Below are 24,177 nucleotides of genomic sequence, written 5' to 3'. Positions count from 1 at the left end.
TCCTCTTTCTTAATGTGGGCTTACTGTCTTTAATAATATTGTTCCTAAGCTATCTGCATGCGAAACCTCATCAGTTCTATATGCACACAGCCAGTGCATGATAGGCCTTGACAGAATGTGTATATTTGGCATGACTGTGAAGCTGTACATGTTTTCAGGTCACTTTGTCCTGGTTTTGTATCAAAGCTTTTCATATCAACAGCAGTTTCATTTCAGTAAGCTAATAATAGCCCTTGAAAAATCCTATGTATCAGCAAAAAGACTCCCCACAGCTGAAAATCGAATTTAGGAGTTTATGCTGCACTAGGGTGAATGATGAGGAAGCCTACATGTTGGCCCAGGCTAAGGCACAGCCCTACAGTTTGTATAGGGAGACCTGCAGCAAGATTTTGCCATTGTCTGTGACTGGAATATCAGTTAAATCTAGCAATTAACTTGGCTCTTTGAGTCCTAATTCCAGTTCTGCCCCAAGCCACTAAGCCCCAGACTAACATAACTTAAAGCACAATATTCCCATCCAGCCCTACGGCTGGTCATGCTTTACTGAATTTACACTCTTCTGAGCTTTATAAGCTTTGTTATTCTCATCAGCAACGCTTGCTTTTCATCCCCATCAGTCCTCAGTCCCAACCTCAGCTCCAGATGTACTATTAACAGACTTGAGCAACTCAGGTCTCCAGAATTAATAAATATCAGCCTAGACCAAATCACAGCCCTGCAGTCTGGAGGACCCAGCCAGAACTACTCAGGTCTAGCTTTTCTGAAGCCAGACACCAGCCAATGCCAGTCCTAAACTTGTATTAGTGGCCATGCTGGACAGTCTGTGCTCTCTTTGAGCTATGAACTTCTGACACAGAACAGTGCTCTGGGAAGCAGCTCACCAGCAGACATGAGCTCTGTTTATGTTATCAAGTTTGTCCTTTGAAAATGCTGGTAGAGCATGGTTAAGGTGCATTTTATTTTGCCTTTTAACTGTAGCCCAAGAACAGGCCCTGAACATAGTCCCATGCTATTTTCTGGTTTTATTTATGCAGAAGTACAGTGGTAACTGCACATACAACCCAAGAAATGTTTGTGGATAAAGACTCTTTTTATCAATGCGTCATTGTAAAATGGATACCTCAGAAAAGACATATACATCATGCTGTTCTTGGTATCTTGGCACTGCTTTTGATAAAGCAGGAGTGCAGTTAGTTTAGTCAAGGTCATTAGAACAGTTCCATTTAGATGGTGCACATTTTCCTGGCCAAATAATTGTAGTACTATTTATCTCGCAAGTTACGCTTTCACAATAGAGCTGAGTCAATGTATGTGATTACAGTTCACATACATTTGTTTTACTTACCAGCGGAAGCTGATATTACCAGTTTTTGATAAGCATTTGAATTAATTCCTTCCAGACATTTGATTTAATGCCTTTTAGCCTGATGGAGTTAAATTAGAAGGACTAACAACTTAAGAGTACCAAAAACGAAAGTAAAACTTTTTTAGGATTCGATATTTGAGACAGGTTTACACATTAGCATATTAAATTCATACAATACCAGTGTTAAAAAGGGCTTCGATTACTCCCTAATTAGAAGCAAACCTTCGATAAGACGAGACTGTGGGTATCTCAAGACACATGTTCCCCTGTGGATGGGACAATCACATTGCTATGCAGTTGCACCCTGCGCTGCCACTATGTATTTTAAATAGCACCACAATATCACTTTTTTTAAGAGAAATATATGCATTCCAGTGTAAGTGGAAATGTAAAGGTACTGTTTTCCGCAGTTTGTTTAAGAGCAGTATTCAGAGTTGCCTTGCTGCTCTCACTTGGCAGGAGCATTTCCCTGCATGAAACCTGGGGTCGGGCACCCGCAGACATGGTACTAGCAGGTCTCCAGTCAAGCCAGGGAGGTCAGGTGTGAAGCAGCAACACTATACAGCTTTATCATGGGTCAGATTGGCACCTTGGCATCTTCTACCACTTTGGGGGAGAAGGTCCACAAAAGCTTTCTGACTGAAAGGCATGAGCCACCTCTTAGAGGTTCACCATCCCTCGGTGGTGTCCCAGAACTGCAAACCTGCTGTGGAAGTTCAGGTTGTGCCCACATCACCTCCTACATGAGAGTCTCAAGTGACAGTTATCCACTGTGAGGGAAGAAGCAACAAGTTGTTCAGGAGTTTTTGTTCTGGGAAACACCTACACCGGTGGACACTCCCTGCAAGTAGCTTATGAGTTATGTGCAAATGAGACACTTCCAATATGAAACTCTCGAATATTTGTGTATCTTCCCGGTAATTACTTTTTATGAGAAAGTCCAAAAATCTGAATTATTTCAGTAAAGAGAAATGTATTCCAGTTTTCCCTAAAAACAGTGTCCCAAAGATTTCTTTGAAAGATACACAAAGTGCTTCTGGTGTTAGGTCTTTTTAACCAAAATATACAAATTTTCAGGTAGAAAATGCTATAACCTGTTTGGCTGTCCTCTCCTTAATTCATATTTCATAAATAACATTTCACACTAGATCACAGGATCTGGAAACAGGTACTGAAACCTTCAACAAAAAGAATTATCTCTGTTTTTTTTTTTTTTTTTTTTTTTTAGTGCAAAGTAGGAAGTACAAGATCAGAAAACTTGGGAAAAGCTTGAATCACGTGTATTTGACAAATACCTTTTGTCAGAATAAGCAGGAAAATGTGCAGTGTTTAAAATAAATGCTGAAACTTCACCCTTCAAAATATTTTCCATACAATAAATTATTTCCAGTTAGGTTACTATGAAGGCACTATGCTGTGTTAGCTGTATCATGCTTATGGATGCTTATTTCCAAACATTTCTTCTAGTAATATGTGTTTGTGCTGTATGGCTTTGTGCATTATAGCCCTAAGTCTGCTTACATCATATCTCTGAATCTTATGGAACCCTCTTGTTAACGAATCAGTAATGGTGGTACTCTCGATTTACATCTTTCTAGTTATTAGCTATTTCACTACTTGAGAGGTATGTCAACTAGCAAGGAATGTCAAGAAGTACTTTGTGTGCATTACAGATCTGTCTTTAGTATTGGGCATTTTTTATGGTATTGAAAAGACGGGAATTTTTCCTTTTTCTCAGAGATATATCTGGCAGAAGTCGATATGCACTAACAAAATTAGGCATGGTAAAGTTCTTATTCATAAGGAAGTAAATAAAAATTAGTTATAAAGTGAAAGCTGCAGACATTTCAGTTTTCACCTAAAGGGAAAAAAAGGGAAAATATGCTACATTTTATATGTGCAGACATTTCCAGAAACTGTAAATCTCTGGTTATGCTACACTTTTTAAAAAGAAGTCAGATAGTGAAATAATCTTGACTCAGGACCACAGGTGTAAAGTTAGTGTGGAATTAGGGAGGAAAGTTTGTGAATGTAGTGTTGCTTCTGTCTTTCATTTGTTCACTCTTCCTTGTAACAAGCACCAGAAAAATGAGGGTAAGGAAGGTCAGAGGGAAGAAACAGAGAGTTAGTCTCAGGGTTTCTTTAGTTTTTTCTGCTGCTCCAGAAAAGATTTTACAATCCAAAGAGCACATACTAAAGAAAAGAACCAGACTACCAGTCACCCAAGCTCATTTCTTAGTCCTTGAAAGTGCTGTCATAGGTGCATGATGTCTCTGTCATGATTTAACTGCCCCCTTTTTAGTAATGCCGAAGAGAAAGTTTCCAAATCAGAGCAAAGGCCAACCTCCCTGTGTACATGTAAGGCTGGACATGCTGGTGTGGGAGCGCTCATTTGGACTGGGCAGTGGCCACAGCCATAGTGAGTAGAGGAGAAGGAAATAAAGCACTTCTGGAACATTTTGGTTTGGGAACTTTTTGCCCAATTGTTCAAGATAACATACCTTAAAAATATTAATTGGCATTTGTGTGACTTGAGTTGGTCTTAATGCAATACTGTGTTCTCCTAAGCATGTATCTCTGCTATCCTACAGAAACAGAAATGTACATATTTGAGCTCTATGTCATGTTCCCTCTTTTCTGACTTGTCTGTTGAGAGTCATTCTCCCTAATCATCTAATAAAGTGTGATGAATGCATGTCAGCATTGCATTGCAGGCTAAAGGAAATTTAGGGGTAAAGGGAAAAGAATTGCTTCTGTGGCATCTTTGTTCTGCAGGAACCTTAAATTAAAAAAAAAAAAAAAAGTGTAAAACTCCTGGGGAACTGAGCTTTTTGCACTTCTGCTCTTTCTGTTAAGGAACAAGTCATCTCAGATTTGTTTCTTTCCGAGAAGAGTCACATCTTGTTTGTAGCTAAGGAACATCCAGCTATCTCCTTAGCCAGAGGATCTTAGAGTAATTCTGATGTTGATTGGTCTCTGGTGCATAGGACAGCTATTTCAAACAGGCTTTGATTTACACCCAGAAGTAGCCCAGGCCGTGCTGCTTCTGCCCTGGCTTCATGCTCCTCTGCCCATGACCCTCAGTGGCTGGCACAAGAGCTGCAGACTGCTCTGAAATCCAAGAGGAAATCCAAGCCTTGTGCTGGGAAGTAGGTCCAACACCTCCATAAGGTCCCCATTCCTGAAACACAAGACTCAAAGCAGGACAGGCGAAGGGGACTCACTGTCTCCCTGTGCTATCTTACTGTTTTCTTTAAAACTTTGCATTTCTCAAAAATGGGACGAAATGCCTCATAATTTGCCAGCTCCCCTGAGGTCGTATGTTCCAGTGCTGGCATTTGTCACCCACCTGACAGAAGATATGGGCAAGGTAAGCAGTGTTTGGATTAGCTATTGCAGCGACCAAGGTGCTAAAGTTGCTTGTGCATGCTCACGTAATGACAATGCTGAGGATAGTGGAGAAGAGTCCCCCAGGAACAGAACATGAACATTAATTATAGGGGGGAAAATATATTATTAACATCAGACCGCACACTACAGGAGATCCCAGTGTGACTATTAAAGGAAATTAATTACCACCTCTCTTTACCTTTCAGATCAACTCTTCTTTATAATGAGAATAATTTCTACATTGTTACTACTAGTATTATCATCTGTAAGAGAATAATTTTTTCTGGTATTCCATTCACTGCTATTATGCATCTGTATGTTTTGAAAATAAATATGTCCAATGGATGCATTGCATCCCCTTCAAGGGGAAGTCTCACCGACTAGGCTCAGGCTTCGTAAAACAGATCGATATGCAAAAATACCTGTTCCTCTGCACTGATAAGTATGAAATAGCATCAAAGCCATTCAGTGTGGCAAAATCAGGACCAGACTTCAGGAGGTAGCCTGTCAGCACAGTGCAGGAGACCTCTCTTCCCAAAACTGCTCCTCTTGTTACATCAGCCACACATAGCCATCATATCAGGTTTGTAAATCCTGGGATTGAGAATTTCTAGAAATAACTAATCTTTCAGAAATAGTTAGACATTGATCCCTTTGAGGCCAAGTAAAAAAAAATATTCTCAGTCTAAATTAATTATTTTCCAGGTACCCCACTCCCCTAAATAAAGCAGTTAAAAGCAAGGAGATACTCTTACTTTTTTAGACTACTTCTGCTTCGCAAGTCCTGTTTCCAGAGCCCAGTGTATTTTCCAAATACATCTTACGTAAAGTCACATGAGAAATTTTTGCTGGTAAAGTCAGAATTGAGGTCAAAACTGGACTAAAAGAAAGCTCATTACAACTTTAACATCCATAATCCACCCTGAGGAGAGAGATGAATGCAGCGAGCAGCTATGGATGCATTGTTTCCATTGTACTCTTGATTAACTTATAATTCACAAGTGAGGGAGTGTGAAGGAAACTACTGACTGATGGAAGGTCACCAATTCCAAGAGGAAATAAATGATATATAGGCATTCCATTCATCATTTTATTTGTGTAACAGCGTTTTGGATCCTGTCTCTCTAGGGTAAATCCCATTTAAAATCTTTTAATATTTTTGCAGAGACAAGGCTGGAAAGCTTGTGTAATCTTAGTAACAAAAGACCTGTATATGAAATCCACGTCATTGCAGGGCAGCCAGTGACTTTTTCCTTGAAGAGGGTGCTAATTCCCCAAATTCTTCATGATTGTCCTTGGGTAGAGGCCAGTAATTATCATGATTCTTTCAACCCCACATGAAGATCTGCTATCACCCTATTATTTCTAGTATAGTGACAATCCTAAGCTTTGCTGTAAGGTTCACCTTTGCATTACAAGCAGCGTCCACTTCTTGGAAAAGCCTGATTGCAGCCATGGCTCTAATATCAGGTTCCCAAATTCTGGTATCAAGAAATATATAAATGTGTGCGTGTTCCCCTTTCCTCCATCCACCCTCATTTTTTACAGGAATAAATTTATTAATGAACAAAAACTATACAGCAGACATACTGCATCAATTGCTCCCTTCCTTTATAGAAAACCAGATGCCCCTCAAATATTCATCAAACTCCTGGACCAGCATCTCACTCTATCACACTGAAATGGAAGCAGTGTAACAGTAGCTAGACTAAGCCTGGAAGAAGCAGCAAGAAATCAACATATTCTGCTTGTAAAGACTGACTGAAATAAGAATCAAAACCAGAAAGTGGCCAGTAATATAGTCATGACGGCCAGACAGAGAAAAGCCCTGTGCATACATCCCTGTATTTACTTCTCCTGTTAAGCAATAGGGTAGCCAGACATGAATGAAATGGCCTCACACTTTATTTTCTTCTACAGTTTATTGCAGAAATAATAAACACTGTGCTGCACAGAGTCAAATTGATGCATGTGATCTTCTGCATTTTTGGTGGCTAATGTGATTGCTTTGGAGCAGGTCAGTGCACATTCTCACTTTCAGTTGCTTGGGACAAATGCAAACTAAGTGTACCATGAAAAATTGCATCACATAACATGGCGTCCAAAAGATGATGTATGTCTCTACTGTGAGATTTTTATTATGCCTCAGAGAAAACCCATTTTAATGCACAGCTGCAAAAAGAACCACAGGTCTTAGAGTAAAAAAGACACACAGTAACCAGTGTGGACTAGCATTTTCTGTCCTGTAAACTGGCAGAACTGCAAAAACGCATGAGCCACACCTTTCTCAATGTATTTTTTTTTTCAGTGTTAAATTTGAATTCAATTAAGTCCTAATGCTGGATTTTGTAATGATGTCTGTTTGGAAGGACTGAATTAATTGCTAGATAAAGAAACAAGGAAAAGCTATGGCATGTCTACAGAATCTTGAGGTGAGGAGGAATCAAGACACAATATTAAAATAAACTCTGCAGATAATTTATTTGTTCAGCCTGCTATGCAACAAATATGACATGCAGTATGACAAAAAAAGATATTCAGCCAAATTCCAACTCTGTCACACCTACAGCATGTAGCATGGCTGGAGCTGTGCAGAGCGGGCAGGCTCCTCATATGAACCGTGATGCCACATTAGCAGGAAACCTTTTTATAAAAGGGAAGCAGCTGCTGCACTTGGTCCTTCCAGTTCCACTTTAGAGGCTCAGTGTACAGTGCTAGTTTGCAATTCCAGGTCAGTTTTATAGAGCTTTAGCTCCAGTGATTTTGAAGGACTTACTGTCATTCCTCACTGATGTGACTGAGAACAGAGATTGGCCTCATTTCTCCATCCCAGCTGAAGTGCTGGAGGGTGCTGGTAGGCGAATGGTATTTCCCTGGTACCATGAATGGGGTGATACTGCGGGAGGAGGCAGTTCTCTCCAGGGACACAAGCGGTCAGGAGGGCAGGTTGAATAGCTTCACACACTCCAGAGAGGGACAAAATCCAGACTGAGCCCAGGATAATTGGTTTGATAGATTAAGTATAAGGAAACAGCAGATGGCTTTGAATGCACAATAAGAGCAACAGGTCAGAGACTTGGCTTGCGGTGATTAGATTTTGAGAGAGAAGGAGAAGAAGCTTGTCTTCTGAAACTTGGCACAAAGCTTCAGTCTTTTTTTGAACATCTCTTTGGGATGACAACCTATGATCCTTCTTTCTTTTTTTCTTTTTTTCTTTTTTTTTTTTTTTTCTTCCTATGGTTTCCACATGAGAGTGACTGCTTCGGTCTGCAGTTTAGTTCCTCAGGAGTAGACTAGAGAAGGAAAAGTGCCTGCATCTGTGAAAAGGATAATACAGGGGAAAGGGTCAGAGAGCCTCTGTTTCCCAGGGAGCCTTCTTAATGTACCTCACCATTGACTCAAAGACAGATTGCAATCCGTGGCATAATCAGTGTAATTTCTAGCAGCACCTGGATTTTCTTTCAAGGTTTCTCATCCAAGCTTTGCCCAGTCTGTTACTGCTTATCTGTACGATTGAAAATCATCCTAGCAGCCAGGGAATTGGAATGCAACACAAAATAGCTGAAAGCTAGCTATGAATTTAGGAGCTGTGCTAGCCGTTTGGAGATTTATTATCTTTTTCTTTTTTTTTTTTTTTTTTCTGGGTAATGGGCGAGTTAGAACCTTTCAATATTTCAAAAAGAGAGCAGCAGAAAATATCCCTGAGGACAGGCTGCCTAAGCTCTGATCCTGTATCTGAAGTCCAGTACCAATGTTTTTTCTCATGAAAAAAAGTAATTCATTCAGCTAAAAGAGAGCGAGGTTGACTTTGAAAATTAAAATCAATGCTTTAATTCAATACACATACAATTACCAGCTGTTGAATGGCATGTAATGCACTTTTACTGAAAAAGACAACAGCACAAAAGACCAGAAAGGAGGCTTTGACAAATGTTAGGATTCTCATAATGATTTTTTTTTGGTGTTTTTGAAAGCAAGACTGCAAAGTTAAGCACTGCAGATGATAGGGCATTATGCAGAGGGCGTAAAAGGACCGATGGTGTTTTTCAGAACACATATCACTGCTCTCTGTTGTCACAAATATATGGTGATTAGCTATTTATCAGTGTGAAAGCACATCATAAAACATTCCCCGTATCATTGAGTTTCTAATAATCTGTGTCACTATGAAGATTAATACATTAAGTCAGTCCACATAACTTCATGAAATACCTTCCTTTGCCAAGATTTGTGTTGAGTTTGGCAAACAGAGAATGAAACACTGATGAAATGGGAACATCTACTTTTGTTGACTGCTCTGTGAAATAACACACTTGTTTTTTTCACTCTGGGATAACACTGTTTTGAAGTCATAATAAGAATGCCCCCAGTACTGTTGTCAGCATCTGAAATATCTCACCTGCTTTCTCTGCAACTACAGTCCCCCTTAGACTATGCTGGGACATGACTTACCCATATTGGACCAATATTTTCAATAAAGTTCAATATTTTCGATTTTGGATGTCAAGAGGTCAGCGGTTCAATCCATATTTAACCATCTGAAAAACTACCCTTCGAAGCATCCATGTCTTCAGTTCCAGTGATTTATAGCTACCTATGTTTCCACTGCTACTTCCCCAGAGCTCCACTGTGTCTCAGGATACACTGAAAATTATGTTTTATCTAAAAGATAACCAGTGCAATTACTGTTTCTGAAAAAGAACCAAACTACCCCAAACCAACCTTAACAGTGCAAAAAGGGAATTGTTTCAAATCATAGAAGACCTCTGAAAAATTCATAGTCAGGCAGGTAAACATATTGACATCACTAACCTAAAAACCCCACGTTGGAAAATGTTGCCCTCACAGAAATACACTCAGAAATATATGATTTGGAATAAGATTAATGATGAATCCAAGGGAAATATAACCTTCTCAGGTTAGACTGTGACTGATGACACCTATCCCCAGTTCAGGGGGGAAGGTAGGAGTTCGTTTAGATTGATTTATTAATGTTTTTCCCAGAGTCAGTAAAGTACTTGATAATTAATGGCACAGAAATATGAGTTCAGCTGAAATCCTCCATAAATTAAAAGTATTTAATTTAATAGTAATTTAGAGGATTTTGCAAAGTGCCAGAGCAAGATAACTGCATTTGCAGAGGAAGCAAGATTGAGAGAACAGTCTCCTGGACTGATGCAAGTAATGTATCTTTATAGCCACGCGGGTCAGAATTCAGTAGCAGTATTACTATCCTTCACATCAATATTTCCATGAAGAGAGATAGAGAGAGAAAATATATCAGGAAAAACATTCTCTTGCATTTCACTCCTCGCTCGTTAGCCGACTAAAAATTTACTGCGTGCTTCATAGTATAGTTTAAGACTCCTCATTATTTCTCAGGATAATGTCAGTTTAAAATAGCCTACAACTAGACAGTGGACCAACTGAAGCACAGCTGCAACTGCACTGCAGTTCATTCCAGCGAAATACTTCAGAGTGATAAAGAGATCAGTGCAAATCTAAAGAATGCCATCCTTTTAGCAGTTTTCTGTTCCAGCTTCCCTTGACCGGCATCAGCTTAAACCCTTCTGTCCACCCAAGCAGTGGCAGCCAAATGCCGGTTCCTCACGGCCGATGTGTACATCAGACTTTGGCTGGTATGGCAGCGCTCACATGTTCCCAGATATCCAGCTCCAACACACAAGCAATCCAGAGCCTCTGACCCAGGCACTGGATCCAGTACAACAAAGGGGAGTGGGGATGATGTGTGCTTGTGCAGGAGGAAGGCAGTGGGGTGCTATGGCTCCTGGGGGTGGATTCCTTCGAGGGGAGAGGGTGCCATGGGCAGTGGGGGAAGCAGGGCAGGGAGAGGCTGTTGCTGCCTGATGTACAGAAAACCCATAACTAGGTTCTCAAAAGTCACCTTAGCCCTTTCAGCTTCCAGGGTTTGGACCAAGGTATCTGTTTTTCTAGAAACTTCTAGAAAACAGGTCAGTTATTAGACATTAATGGAGCGACATTGAAAAGGGTGGGTGACATACAGACCCCAGTGTGCACTGCAAAAGTGCTTATTAAAATTTCTGTGCAATTTTCCCAGGAATTTAGGGAATATGGATCATTTTGCTTAGCAAAGTCAGGTTTTATTTTTTTCCTGCCCCATGTCCTTGAGAGTGAGGTGGTTAGAAACAGCAAGGTGAGAATTTTCAAAGGAAAGTGCTAAAAGGCCGGGACTGAGATTTGCATGAGGATCTCCCTATTTTTTTTGTCATGCACATTTGAAAAAGCCCTGTTCTGCTTTGGGGGATTTGTGAGACTCCCTGCCGCAGATTTTAGGAGGACTGGAACATATTCAATCATGGTCAGAGAGGATAAAGTGTACTTAATTCTCTGCACTTTAGGTGGTTTACATTGGCACAGGCTGAAAGGTTTAGAGTTCTGAAGTTTACACATTCACAAAGTCTTGGTGTTCAGATTTAACATCATGTACTTTTTTCACTTGAAGTAGGAAACAATAGGAACCAGCAGAAAAGTTTTCTCAGGAGCTTGCCTTTGGAATTATCTAAAGGAAGGAGGATGAGGGGGGAAAAAATACCCACAGGGAACCAAATATTTTTCTGTTTAAAAGCAAAAATCCCCAGACCCAAATACCCCCAAAATAGTGAGGCAGTAGGATGAAGTAGGAGTTGTTTAAAGCGAAGTGCTGTCATATCAAATTTTATGCTACCTTTGGCACAATTTCTATAAATTAATGTAATTTCTGCAGACACTGAAGTTACTACAGTTTTGACAGCCACCCTTGAGACTGTTTTAAACCTACTGGACAAGGAGCACCTCTGTGACAAACATCCCAATCCATCCTGTGACAACATTTTTTTTCCTGGGGTGCCCAAATCTGCCTTCAGGATCCCTCTTCTCGTGTGGATTTTAGAAACAGGACAAGGGACTTTCCATTTTCCCCCCATCTCCACCCATAGCTGTGCAATTTACCTCTTCCCAGCCATTTAAACACAACACTGTGAGCCAGTAGATCCGATCTGACCCCAACCTCTGCTCCCTGCTAACTGCTTCTCTTTCTTTCCTCCTCTTTCTCTTTTTCCTTTCTTCCCCCCCTAAATCAAGCTGCCCTAAACAACCATTTTTTGGTGACACTGGGCAAATATGTAAACTAGCAGACCTACAATGAGCTGCATTGATGCTTCAGTACTTGTTTAAAGCCAGATCAGATGTGCCTGCAAGAGCTGCAGTCACAGTACTGGCTACAGAATAGATGGGATGTAAAGTACCTTACTTTCTGCAGGATAGTTAATCCTGAGGTTTTTTGGATTACCTGCAAAATTCATAATGCATTGAGGGTTCAAGTCCTATTTTCCTGTATGTGGTGCTCCAGTAATGGCCATGGCACTCTGAAATAAAATGTGATTCAGCAGGAGTAGAGATCTAAAATTATGTCAGTTTTTTTTCCCCTCCTAGTTTTTACTCTGGTAATTATGAAAGACAGGTAACAGTGTGCAACAGCTTTGGCCTTTTGGGACATAGACACAGTTAGTGTGTCTGTATGAATATTTGACACTGATGGCAAATAAAATAGCAAGTCAGCTTGACATTCATTCTGACAGCAAATTTTCTTGCAAGTGGAAAGCAGCATGGAAAAAGCAGCACCCATCATAGCCAAAAGATGCTTTCTTACCAGTATCATTTGACACGGAAGAGATATATTATTTCGCAGTTCTAACTTGCGCAGTACATAAGCGCGAGGTGAATCAGCACATCAGTGTTTCACTGTGGTTTGCAGAGTGTCTCTATTCTTTCTTTTCAAAGTTAATATCTGGCAGAGGCATAATTTGATATTTCGCTATGGGGCTTTTAATGACTTCTCTGTTTCTGAAACGCTGCAGTTGAGTGAATACGCTACATTTAAGTGCACTTTACACTCTGTGGACTATATCCTGCATTTAGCCCATGTTCAAGAAGACATTAGCCTGAGACTTTTTGAAATCTCTGTTTCATTTTGGTCAATAGGGAGAGTTTAATGTACAATATGAAGTAGGAAGATGCTGGAGTGTGAATAAAAAATAAAAACAAAAGCAATTATAGTTCTCACTCATTCCCCCATTTCTTCAGTTTAAAGCTGGTTTTATGCCAGTCAGACCCAGGTCACTGGAATGCACTACGAATAAAAAAAATTGAATTTTTCAAGTTATTTCCTTGTGTAGGATCCCTCGGAGGATATCTGAATTCTGGAGACAGATCGGTTTTAATTGATCCTAAATAATCAGATTCAGGACCAGCTGTATATTGAAATTATTTCAGGCTCTGCATTTCAATTGATCACACAGCTTAAGCTGTAAAATTTGTGATCTTAAGTGTTCTTCAGGATCCCCCTTTTCAAGTCACACTCGTCTAGAGGGATGCCTGGGACAGAGGCTATTCCTGGAGCACCAAAAGAGAGCAAAGCTGGCTGCCTTCTTCGCAAGCTCCCCATGCAGCACCGCCACACCACGTCACACGAGACAGCAGTGTTACACCACAAAAATAGAACATCTATCAATTACGGTTGAGGAGGCAAAAACCTCCCTATAAAATTCAGACCAAATCCCTTGTGAATGTTGAAGCCAATAGCAGAAAAAGAGACACAAGTTGCAGTAAGAACTGATGAGTTAAGAGAATTTCCCATGCAGGAAGGCAATATCACCTATTAAAGCTGGATTTTCACTGGAGAATGATTATGCAGAGATTTTTCCTGTTTCTGTACGGGCTTTGGGTTTGTTTCCTCTTCTTCATGTCTTGTTTTTTTGTCGTGCTAACTCATAAGAGTTATTATTACCTGAAATTAAAAAAAAAAAAAAAAGAACAGGAAATGAGGTATGCTCAGTACAGTAAAGCTTTGAATTTTTCATCTCTTAACATTTTGTTTTTCAAATCACTGTATTCCCAGTAGCACAGCAAAAATCATTTGCTTTAATGCAATTGCTAATAACGATGATATCAACACAAACCTCTGTTTGTTCACATGTTGAGCTCATTGAATAAAGCAGCTTATCATTTATCTGTGTAGAAGCTTTTAATTAGTTTTCTGAATTTACTCCAGAGATTAATGGGCAGATAATATTCAATATATGCTCTATTGTTTTAATTTCTTTATTGAGACATCTGAATCTGTATGCTCTTCCCTCCTTGATCTTTCTCTCTCTGTTAGTAACTGTAAAATATTTGGCTACAGACTCATAAAAAAATTTCACTAGTCCATTGCATCTGGGTGGTGGTGGGTGGTTTATAATGTAGGACACAGCAGCAAATTCTACCGTGAGGCACTATAAACTGTACTCAGAAAAGACTGTTTATACTGGTGTCTCTTGCTGACACTTTTCAAGATTTCCAGTAGCTGGTTGGGGAGGTACTTTTTCCTGCTCACACACTGGATTAATAGTTTTGAACTTAGGTGTTTCTTTTTTATTGAGATTTCTTTTGACTTTTTCCCACAGCTGCCACCTTTTCCCCTGGCCCTGAACATCAATTATTGCTGGCCACCGTGGTATGGCTCCTGCAACCCCTCGGTCTGCCACTCGCCCATGGGACCACTCTGATATGTCAGAGCAGTCCTGTGCAATTACCTATCTCCTGCACCTAGCAAGTCTCTGTCTCATGCAGTGGGTCACATCCTCTGCCTGTTCACATGGTGCGCACGAACTTGTTGAAGTCCACGTGGAGACCCAGAGCCGGTGAATCTCAGCACTTGGGCTGTTCAGGAAAAGGGATTTAAATCTGTGCTTCCCAGGTGGTGTCACAAGCTTCCCTAACAGCAGCTAATAACCACAGGCAGCTGCCATCCTGGTGCAGGGACTGTGCCCTCTTGTTGCCAGGAAGGGAAATCAAGCCCAAGCTACTGAATTCATCTTCGGTCTTCTTCATTATTGCATTTTGGGAGAAGGTGCACCCTAAAAGAGAATGGAAATCCTAAGTAAACAGTGCATCATTTTTATTAAAAATAGTGCCCTGTGTAAATATAAAGTTCAACATTATGGTTTTGTTGGCCCAGTAGGAGAAGGATTAAAAATGCTCATTAATGGGATTTAAAAGCAGGAGTTCAGTTATATTAGCTACAAAAATATAATTATCATAATTAAGATTGCAAAGCACTAATGAAGCTCTTTAATAATTATCCTTTTTCCTTAGAGATTCATTTCGTAAAACCTGATTTGAATTTTACATCACACTGGAGGAACTTTATCCTTGTAAAAATGGGAACCACTGGTAACATGAAGAGGCTGAGAACAGTGGCACTTCGCACATCGGTGGGGACGTGCTGGCACCACAGCTGGAGCATGGCTCAGAATGAGATAGGAGGGCACAAATGTTTGAGACAGTGCAAAATACAGGTGCAACCTTGGTCTCATGCTGTGTCTGAATTCTTGGCAAGTTTGTGGACTCAGACACAAAATTGGGGGACTGCAGCTGGAGAGCATTCATCTGCAAGGTGCCGTGCAACCAGGCAGGCTGTGTGTCTCTGGCCTTCCTATGTCTCTAGGCTTAGTGGTCCCCAGCCACACCCTGAGCTGACTGCACCCTCCTGCTTTGATCTTGTCAGAAATGACCCTAAAACCCCGTCGGTTACATGGTTCACCTGCAAAAGGAGACAGCAAGCCGTACAAAGCAACAGTCTGCTTGGTCACTGGCTTGCAGGGTCCCTCCTGAGAAGAGAAAGACAGCAAGTTCTCAAAATTAAATGACAACAAATTGTCCGTTTAAAAATATCTCCCCAAAACAGCTTTTCATGAGTCATCTCCCCAGATGATTAAATATTTAGTTCTGCTGACAGGGATATGATAGTTACTATAGAGCAGAAAATTTAGTGCAGTGTGTGAGTTATAAGCAGATACGTTATCAAGCTGTTAACACAAAAGTGATGGGATTATTGGTGTTGATATCTGTATTTATTTCTTTATATTGTACAGGGATTTTTTTTTTTTTTTGCCTGTACAGCAGCAGATTTAGGCCATAGCTTTGCCTCTTGCACAGGGTAGGAAAGTTGTTGCTTCTTGCGAGCTCTCTGCAGGGTCAGTTGTGTTTCCCCCACACCTCCCACCTCCAGCCCCCATCAATGGCAGAGCAGCTGAGCCCCCATGTCTCCATGCAGGGATGTCCATGAGGATGGGGAAAGCCAAGGAGAACACTCTTTCTCTGGCTCAAGTTCCAGTCCACTCCTTGTAGCTGGGCCGACCAGTTCTTGCTGCTCAAAGAAGGAAGCAAGGTGCCACTGGGGTGGGGAGAAGGCAGAAACACTGAGAGAGGACAATCCATCACCCCAGGTCCTGCTCAGTGGAGAGGGAGCTGCCATATTGGGTTAGATGCCTAAAACTAAAAGGAAATTTGGCTTCATTTTAATTTCTCCTTTCTTGCTGAAATCTCCACAGAAGTGTGTGGCCTCTTATTTCAACATCTGATGTATGGAGAGGACACCATCACAGTTTTTTTTTTTTTTTTTTTTTTTTTTTTTTGCTAATTCTGCCATAAAGTGACTATTTTTGAAAATTAACTTCTAAAAGTGACTTGACAGACACCTGACATACAGACATACAATGTTAAGATGTGCATCTCACACTCATCTCCTAGATGGCAGGTTTATAAAGCAGGAGGGATGTCAGTGTAGGGGAGACAGTGCACAAGCTATTTGTAGCACAGAAGAGCAAAAGCATAATAAAAGAGATTATTGGAACATATATAATATAGAAACTAATTATGGGGGGCTGATATGCTTAGGATGTTCCCATTGGTAGCCAGATCAGTAGATCCAGAATCACAGGACAATTCAGGTTGGAAAGGACCTCAGGAGATTTCCAGTCCAACCTCCTGCTCAAAGCAGGGCCAGCTCTGAGGTCAGACCAGGCTGCTCAGGGCTTTGCCCAGTCAGGTCTTGAAAGCCTCCAAGGATGGGGATGGCACAGTCTCTCCAGGCAGCCTGCTCCACTGCGTGGTTGTACTCAGGGAGAAAAGTTTCTCCTCTCTTCTTTCAACTTATGTCCATTATTTCTCACTCTCCCATCCTGCATCACCATGAGGAGTCCATCTCTGACTCCTCACTGACCCCTTGTAGGCAATGGGGGGACTGTTAGGAGTCCGCAAAGCCATCTGTTGTCCAGACCAACCAGTCCAACTACCCCAGTCCCTCCTCACAAGGCAGATGCTCCAGCCCCCACCACACGCTCTGCTGAGCTCCCTCCAGTTACTCTATATCTTTTCTGTGCTGACGAGCCCAAAAACCAGACACAGTACCCCAGATGTGGTCTAACAAGTGCTGAGTCAAGGGGCATAATCCCTTCCCTTGATCAGGCTGAACTCCTGTCCATGCAGCCCAGGTTGCTGTTGGCTGACCTCATCACCAGGGCACACCACTGGTTCACGTGCATCGCACTGCCTGATGCCTGCCAGGACTCCCAGGGCCTTTCCTGGTCAGTCCATCCCCAGCCTGTATCAGAGCCCAAGTCTCTTCATTCCCAGGTGCAGGACTTGGCAGTTGTTCCCATTGACTTTCATGAGGTTTGTCAGCCCTTTTCTCCAGTCTCTCTGTGTCTCCCCCACGATGACAGCCCTGCCTTTGAGCATGAATCCAACATGAATGACATCCACTGTTCTCTCCCCATCCACAGATCCTGTCATTTCATCATAGCAGGCAGTCAGGTTACTCTTGGCAAATACATGTTTACTGTTTCTGATCACCTTCTCTTTCATGTGTCCAGAGATGTGGTCCAAGAGAATTTGCTTCATGATTTCCCAGGGACTGAAATGAGGCTGACTAGCCTGTTGCTCCCTGAATCACCCTTTTGGTCTTTTTTTGAAGGCCAATATTTACCTTTCTCGAGCCATTAGGGACCTACCCCATCTCCATGACCTCTCAAAGATGAGAGAGATCAGCTTAGCAAGGGTATTACCAACTCTTCCAGCACCCATGGAGGGAGGTGGTCAGGCCTCATTGACTTGTCCAGGTCAACTTCCCTCAAGCTCCCTCAAGTTTCTTGAGCTGACCCTCACTGGCTACTGGTCCTTCTGCTCCTCCCTGACCCTGCCTCCAACACAGAGGCCTGGGAGATCTTGCTGGTGAAGACTGCAGTAAAGAAAGCATCAGTACCTCAGCCTTACATGTGTTTGTTGTCACTAATTCACCTGCCCACCCATTCCCAATACTGCAGGAGTCCTACGCTTTCCTTGTTCTACCTTTTACTACTGATGTAGCAGAAGAAGTTCTTGTTGTCTTTGACGTACCCTGCAAGTGTCAACTTTAAGTGAGCTTTGGCTTTCCTGCCACCATCCCTACACACCCAATAAAGTCAATACAGAAAGACAATACCTCCACCGCATGATTCACCATCCCTTGCCACTTTGCTCATGCATAAGCTTTGACAAATGTTTGGCTGTGCACAAACGAGTAATAACTAAGCCTTTAGCTGCCTCTTGCCTTACTTTCCTTTTTGAAATGCACCCGTTAACTCCAATGCACAATCCAGGCTTTGCAAAACCACCACTTCTACAAATGGCAGGTGTTGTCATGCAGAAACACAGGGATCTGAGCCACCCTGTGCTCCTCTTGACAAGTCCAGGCGCTTCATCTCCATGGCTCATAGAGAAGGCGAGAGGGCTGCCAGCAGACCACTGCAGTCACATACTCCGTTCCTCACACGCAGCGATGTTACCGAACTGACCTACTTTCCCCGCCCGCCCACGGAAGGCTAATCCTGTTTAGCATTGCTGGAAGGGTACGGGCATGCAGAGAAGTGCTCCGAGTTATACAGATGGCAGTCTTTGCTGATTAATGTTAGTTTAATTTGTTTGCCTTTCTGTTTCCAGCCGTGCGAGGGGGAAGCCGAGCAGCGGTTGAACCCGGGGATTCACTTAGCCTGTTCACTGAAGTCTGAATGGCTCTAGTCATTCGGTAATAATAATAAGGGAGATAACGAGCATGTATGTACTGATCTTCATCAGAGATGCCAAATGCCACACAAACTTTCCGCGTTGCTCACAAGCTAGAGATAAAGGACGCCTCTCACTTACCCTGGCGACGCTCCAGCACGGCTCTGTTAACGTCAGCCGTCTCACTCCTGACTTAAACTGATGCGAATTATATCACTTCCATAGAGGGTTTGCAGGCAACTCACCCCAAAATTCAGCCAGCACCAGGGTAGAGGGGATAAAGCTGTCAAGTAGCACACAGCAATAGGAGCAGTGTTTCTGACCTACAGAAAAGAATAACTCTTCCCACTAAATGGGAATAGTGTAAAAAATAAACTCAGAGTATGTTCTGAGCCTTTACTTCTCTTCATCATAATCTTATACTCAGCTGCATTACCTGTCAGCATCTCCCTGCCATCCCCAGTTCAGAAGAGTGGAGCATTAATTTATGTTAAATTCCATCATTTTCATTGTCCACATTTGAATTTTTAATGTCTGTTTTGCTTTAAGCCTGCTACCATGTAAAGCTTCATCGTACACATATGTATGAAACATGAAGAAGCCCATGAGGTTCATGAAGTGCATTATTTTCTCAAAAAGTTTTCTTGTTTTCTTTTTTGGAAACATCTAAACAGCCTCTTCTCTAGTGTGAACAGTATGTAGTAATCTGCTGTATGCAGGAAGACTAAACTGCACACTGTCAGGCAAAAAGAGTCATAACTGTAAAGCTGGACACTTACTATGCTACTGGATTTTTCCTTTATTGTTAAAAACAGTAATTCTCATAGCAATCATGGCATTACATGACCCGTGGTAACTGCAGACTGTCATTCTCCCACTGAAAAGTCACAGTTCCATCTCAAATAACAATGTATATCAACAGGAAAGTGATTTTTTTACTGTCTTTTCTTAAGGTTTCTTAAGGCCACTCTGTTTATGTTTTGATAAATCAATTTTGATTCCTACAGATAGAATTGTGCTGTATTTAGTTATGGACTCCAGCATGTTCTTGTAACAGTTCATAGGTTTACATCTGAAAAATGAGGATGGAGGGATGCAGTTCAGTTCGTTATGTCTATGAATCTGTTGATTAATTTGTGTTTATACACATCCTTCCTCTGTCTGTTTGTGCCTTACCTCTCATGGTGGGATATCTGAGTGCTTCATCCATGTCAGAGAAATGTGGAACAATGCGTCTAAAATGGTCAGATGGTCACTTCTTGCCTGTCAGCCTGTGACCTTTCCTGCCGCTTCCCATTTACTATCTTTATCTTTTCCCCCCAGCAAGGCTTGGAAGGGAAATACTTTTCTTGTTAGTGTGGTTTACTTCATTTCGGAGCTTTGCCTTAGCTGAGAAGAAGGGGGTACAGCTGCTAGTACCGAGCCACAGCAGTGCTCCCCAGTGTGGGCAAGTACCTGTCTAACCCATGCTGTGGAGCATCCGTGGGACAATGCCATTATCCAACCACAGTGCCCATCAGACCTTGTCCATCACCCCCAGGCAGGGTGATCTGGCAGCAGTGCCAGCGCAGAGACCCAGTCACACTGTCTCCTATGATAGTGGGTGGCCAGAAACTGTCTCCCCTGGCTCACGCCCAGAGCCTTTACTTCCCTTTGATGATGCCTTCTTCCCGCTCACTATGCATGGGATGTTGTGCATGGGTGGATCTGGCCTTTAAATCCTGAACCACTGAACACACCTATGCACCTCTTTTATAACGCTGAGCTCTTTGCTAACAGCCTCTTTCCTCCCCTTCAAAGAGGGAACCAGAGACTAACTCTCAGTTGAGGCAGCGTTCAGCATCTTGCAGAAGTAATGCTCAGCAGAGATGGGCACTGGAGGCTGAGTGATGTGTCTGGAAGGCACGGGAGCAGCTCTACCCTGTTGCTCTTTTTCTTTCCTGGTCACAAAGATAACAGTTTTTGGGGAGGATCTGCCCAGAAGCCAGAAGGTAGTTCAAGATGTTTCTTTCCAGTGTCCCAATTTGCTATACAACCCTTGCCCATCCCCTGTCTGTGAGAAGATTGTTCTCCAAGTGCAACATCATTCTTTACTTAGGATAGTGGTATTGTACCATCATCCTATGTGGTCTGAGGGTGAGATCCAAGGGAGGCCTCACCTATACCTGTGGCAGGTGGGAAGCAACACCAGGATATGTCAGGCAGCACCCCTGTCCTCAGGACTGAGCATGCCTTACACAGGACAAGTGGCTGAATACCCCACACGGGCCTGTGGGGTGGTGGAGGCAGACACCCCACCATGCTGGAGACGGAAGAGGAAGAAAAGCCCTGTCTTTCCCTCCAGCTGGCCCCACAGGGACAGAAGAACACAAGCACTGTGATTTCTCACCACACTCCTCCAGGTACATCCCAGGACCTCTAAAAGACATTTATGCCGCTGATTTAATTCAGCTGAGTTAAACAAATATGATTAAAAATTCTTGTTAAATGTCAGGCTGATTTGTAGGAACTGAGATTAGCTGGCCACGTGGCAATTTAGTGGGAAATCAACAGCTGATTACTTATATTTGAGTGTCAGTCATTTTGTAGCATATCCTTATGAGCAGTAGGGCAGGAAAGAGAGAAACCAATCTCACCCACACACAAGAGTAGTAGTTTAACTTGCTAAAAAACATGTTTCTAGTGCAGGATAAGGTGATCAGTGCCAGATGAATTTTACAGTGCAAGTTCTGTGTCCACTGGGAATAGAATGTATCAAAATAAACATGTGCAACCTTTCTTCTGGAGAGTCCCTGGAGCGAGCTGGCACTCTGCCTGAATTACTTCTTTTCTGAGCAACTATCCGTTGTATGAATGAATGTGGGGGGGGATGTTTGTGCTGTAATTCTCCATCTGATAACTAAGCCAGGGGTACATGGTTATAACCAGTCTTTTGTTTCCAAAATGCCACTTGTGCCCATTGTGGGTGTGAGTCTTTCTGTGTATCTGTCTGAGTACCACCCTGATAGGAGTATGTGAGCTTTTTCCTTATTCCAGGTGGTTGCCATCTTTTTGAGTGATAGCATCTTCACTCCTTGTTGATGATACTAATGAAGCTCCAAATGTAACTGTCACTGTTAGATACTCCATCAGCAGGAGTTACATCATGTGGTGTCGTTACCCATAGGTTTCCAAATTCTCTTTGTTAGCATGAAAGGATTATTCAAATGTTGAGAAATCCTTGTGCCACTTGGGTTTTTTTATGTCGCCTCTTTGCAGGGGAAACGTGTCACAGAGCCATGGCATTTACTGCCTGCCTCTGTCACTGCAACAAGGCAGAATTGCCTCCGAAACCAGGCACTGATGGGGATGAGAGAGTAGGTTTCCAGTTTGCTATTTGGGACCCTCCCAGCTGAGGGACTGGGAGGAAAATGTAAAGCAAGCAGGTTGCACTAAGCATATACCTAAGCTCTATGCCATGGGTTTCTGCTCCAGATGTAAGTCAGCATCTGGTGTGGCTCCGGAGAGGGATGGCAGTAATGTTCACAGCAGTTGTATACTCTGCCATATCTATTTTATTGAGAACAATTTTCATTTCATATGGTACATATGTACTGGCAAACACTGTTAGCAATGCTGATGATGCTCTGGAGATTTTGCTGTGTGAGCAAACAGAAGCAAAATGACAATTAGATATTGTCTAACACTAGCAACAGCACAGCAGGTCCAGAATTTCATGTCAGTCAGTGAGAAACCTTGTTTACTGGAAGCTGGCCATGAATTGCTTTACAGATCTAGCCAAATCCTTGGCAGAACAGACCAGTTAGACCTGTTGCTCTCTCATAAGGGTAGAGGCTTCCCAGCAGTGTAATTCCTTGACAGTTTATAGGGTACAGCTGTAGAAAGTCCCTTTCCATTAGGTACATTGTGCCTCTCTAAAACAGCTGGGGTTGAGCAGCACTGATGACTGCCCCATCCACCCCCATCCTTCCTCAAAGCCACAGATTTTTCATCCTCATATTTCTGCTTTCTACTGGGAATCTGTTAAAACCAGAGGAGGCCTTGGTTCAGCAGAGGAAGACCTACAGGGATTCCGAGAAAATGACTTCTGCTGGCACTGCCCCATTTTGTTTGTTGTACCCTAGGTTCAACAAGGGTGCATGCAACAGAGCATTTTGAGCAAAAACCTAGCAAAGAAAGACATCAAACCCCTAAATTCTAACCCTTGCCATATTACTGATGCCTTCTTTATTCTTGAATAACATAGGTGACCATTCTGGTTGCAATATGTGAGCAAATAACAACAAAACCCCCTGAAATTTGTCACCATAATTTACCCTGAATTATGTGAAAACACATTTGTTGGGCTAGGAGTCTGATTCTGGGACTGGACAAATAGCCACCTAAAGTATTTGTAAAACACTGATAAATAAAATTTAACTGGGTCTATACATCTTCTTAGTCTAAAATATGGATTGTGACATGGCCGACTTGGCTGTTTTGCAAGGCCAAGTAAATATCTGAAAAAACATCTAAAAACTATATGGGATTATTTGTTATTTTGTTCCATATAACAGAATTCAGCAACTTAAATTTGACAGTTATTACTTAAAAAGCCACTCCCTCGGCCTTCGTATTTCCTATTTATGCTCTTCTATCAACAAGCTGAATGCCATGAAGTAGTACCTTTACCCTCCAATCAGTGACCTGTGGCTTTAATTCCTCAATACTCTTAATATCTGATAAAAAATTACAGGGTAGTTTTATGTCCTTAGGTAACTGTTGAGTAATGAGACAGTGGAAAATTGCTGTAAGAGAACTAGCAACAGAAGGAGGGAATTTATCCACTGTTCTTACTATCAATAAGTTTTCACTCCTGTTTTTTTCATAAAATGTTCTTTAAACAAGCAAATTTATGTGTGACTCATATGTGGAAAATACCATGGGCTTAAATAATGCCTAGCAATTAACTTCCCTCCTCCACCTCTCCAATTTTATTCATGTCTTACATGTTGAGAACTCATTAAATGAGAAACATTGATTTTTGAAAGCGAGTGTTATCATTGCCTGTCATTACACCGCTGCTTTGAAAATGATGCTTTGACAATATCCAGGGCTTGTAGCGGCATTGTGCTGCTGTTTCAGAAAATATTTGTGTGGGATGCAACAGCACACAGCTTGTGTGCCTGACATGGGCACAAGGTGCCATGAGAGGCTGCAGCAGCACAGAGCTTCCTCCTCAGGCTGAAGTGGTTACGGCTCAAACGTCACCTTCTCATAAGGCCACAGAGCAAAGGAGGGTGGACAGTGAGCTGGTGACAAGTGTTTCTGAGGATCTCAGCCTTCAGCTGGGCTGCTCTTGTATTGTTCCCTTTGCCTTCCCTACAGAAATTTACTTAATTTACCCAGTTTACCCCCTTTTGCTCTGTGGCTTTATGAACACATCTTGTGCTCGGAGTACTTTCTCCTTACAGCTCAAACTGCTGGAGCAATTGGACTATAAACCTGATGTCATGTCACAATATTTTGGTGAAGATTAGCAAAAAGAGTGATGGGGA

This window comes from Athene cunicularia (genome assembly GCF_003259725.1).
Source record: "Athene cunicularia isolate RWA chromosome 1 unlocalized genomic scaffold, athCun1 chr1_part1, whole genome shotgun sequence".
NCBI classification, from domain to species: domain Eukaryota; kingdom Metazoa; phylum Chordata; class Aves; order Strigiformes; family Strigidae; genus Athene; species Athene cunicularia.
The sequence above is the reverse complement of the archived record's forward strand: the minus strand, read 5'-3'. Positions refer to the sequence as shown.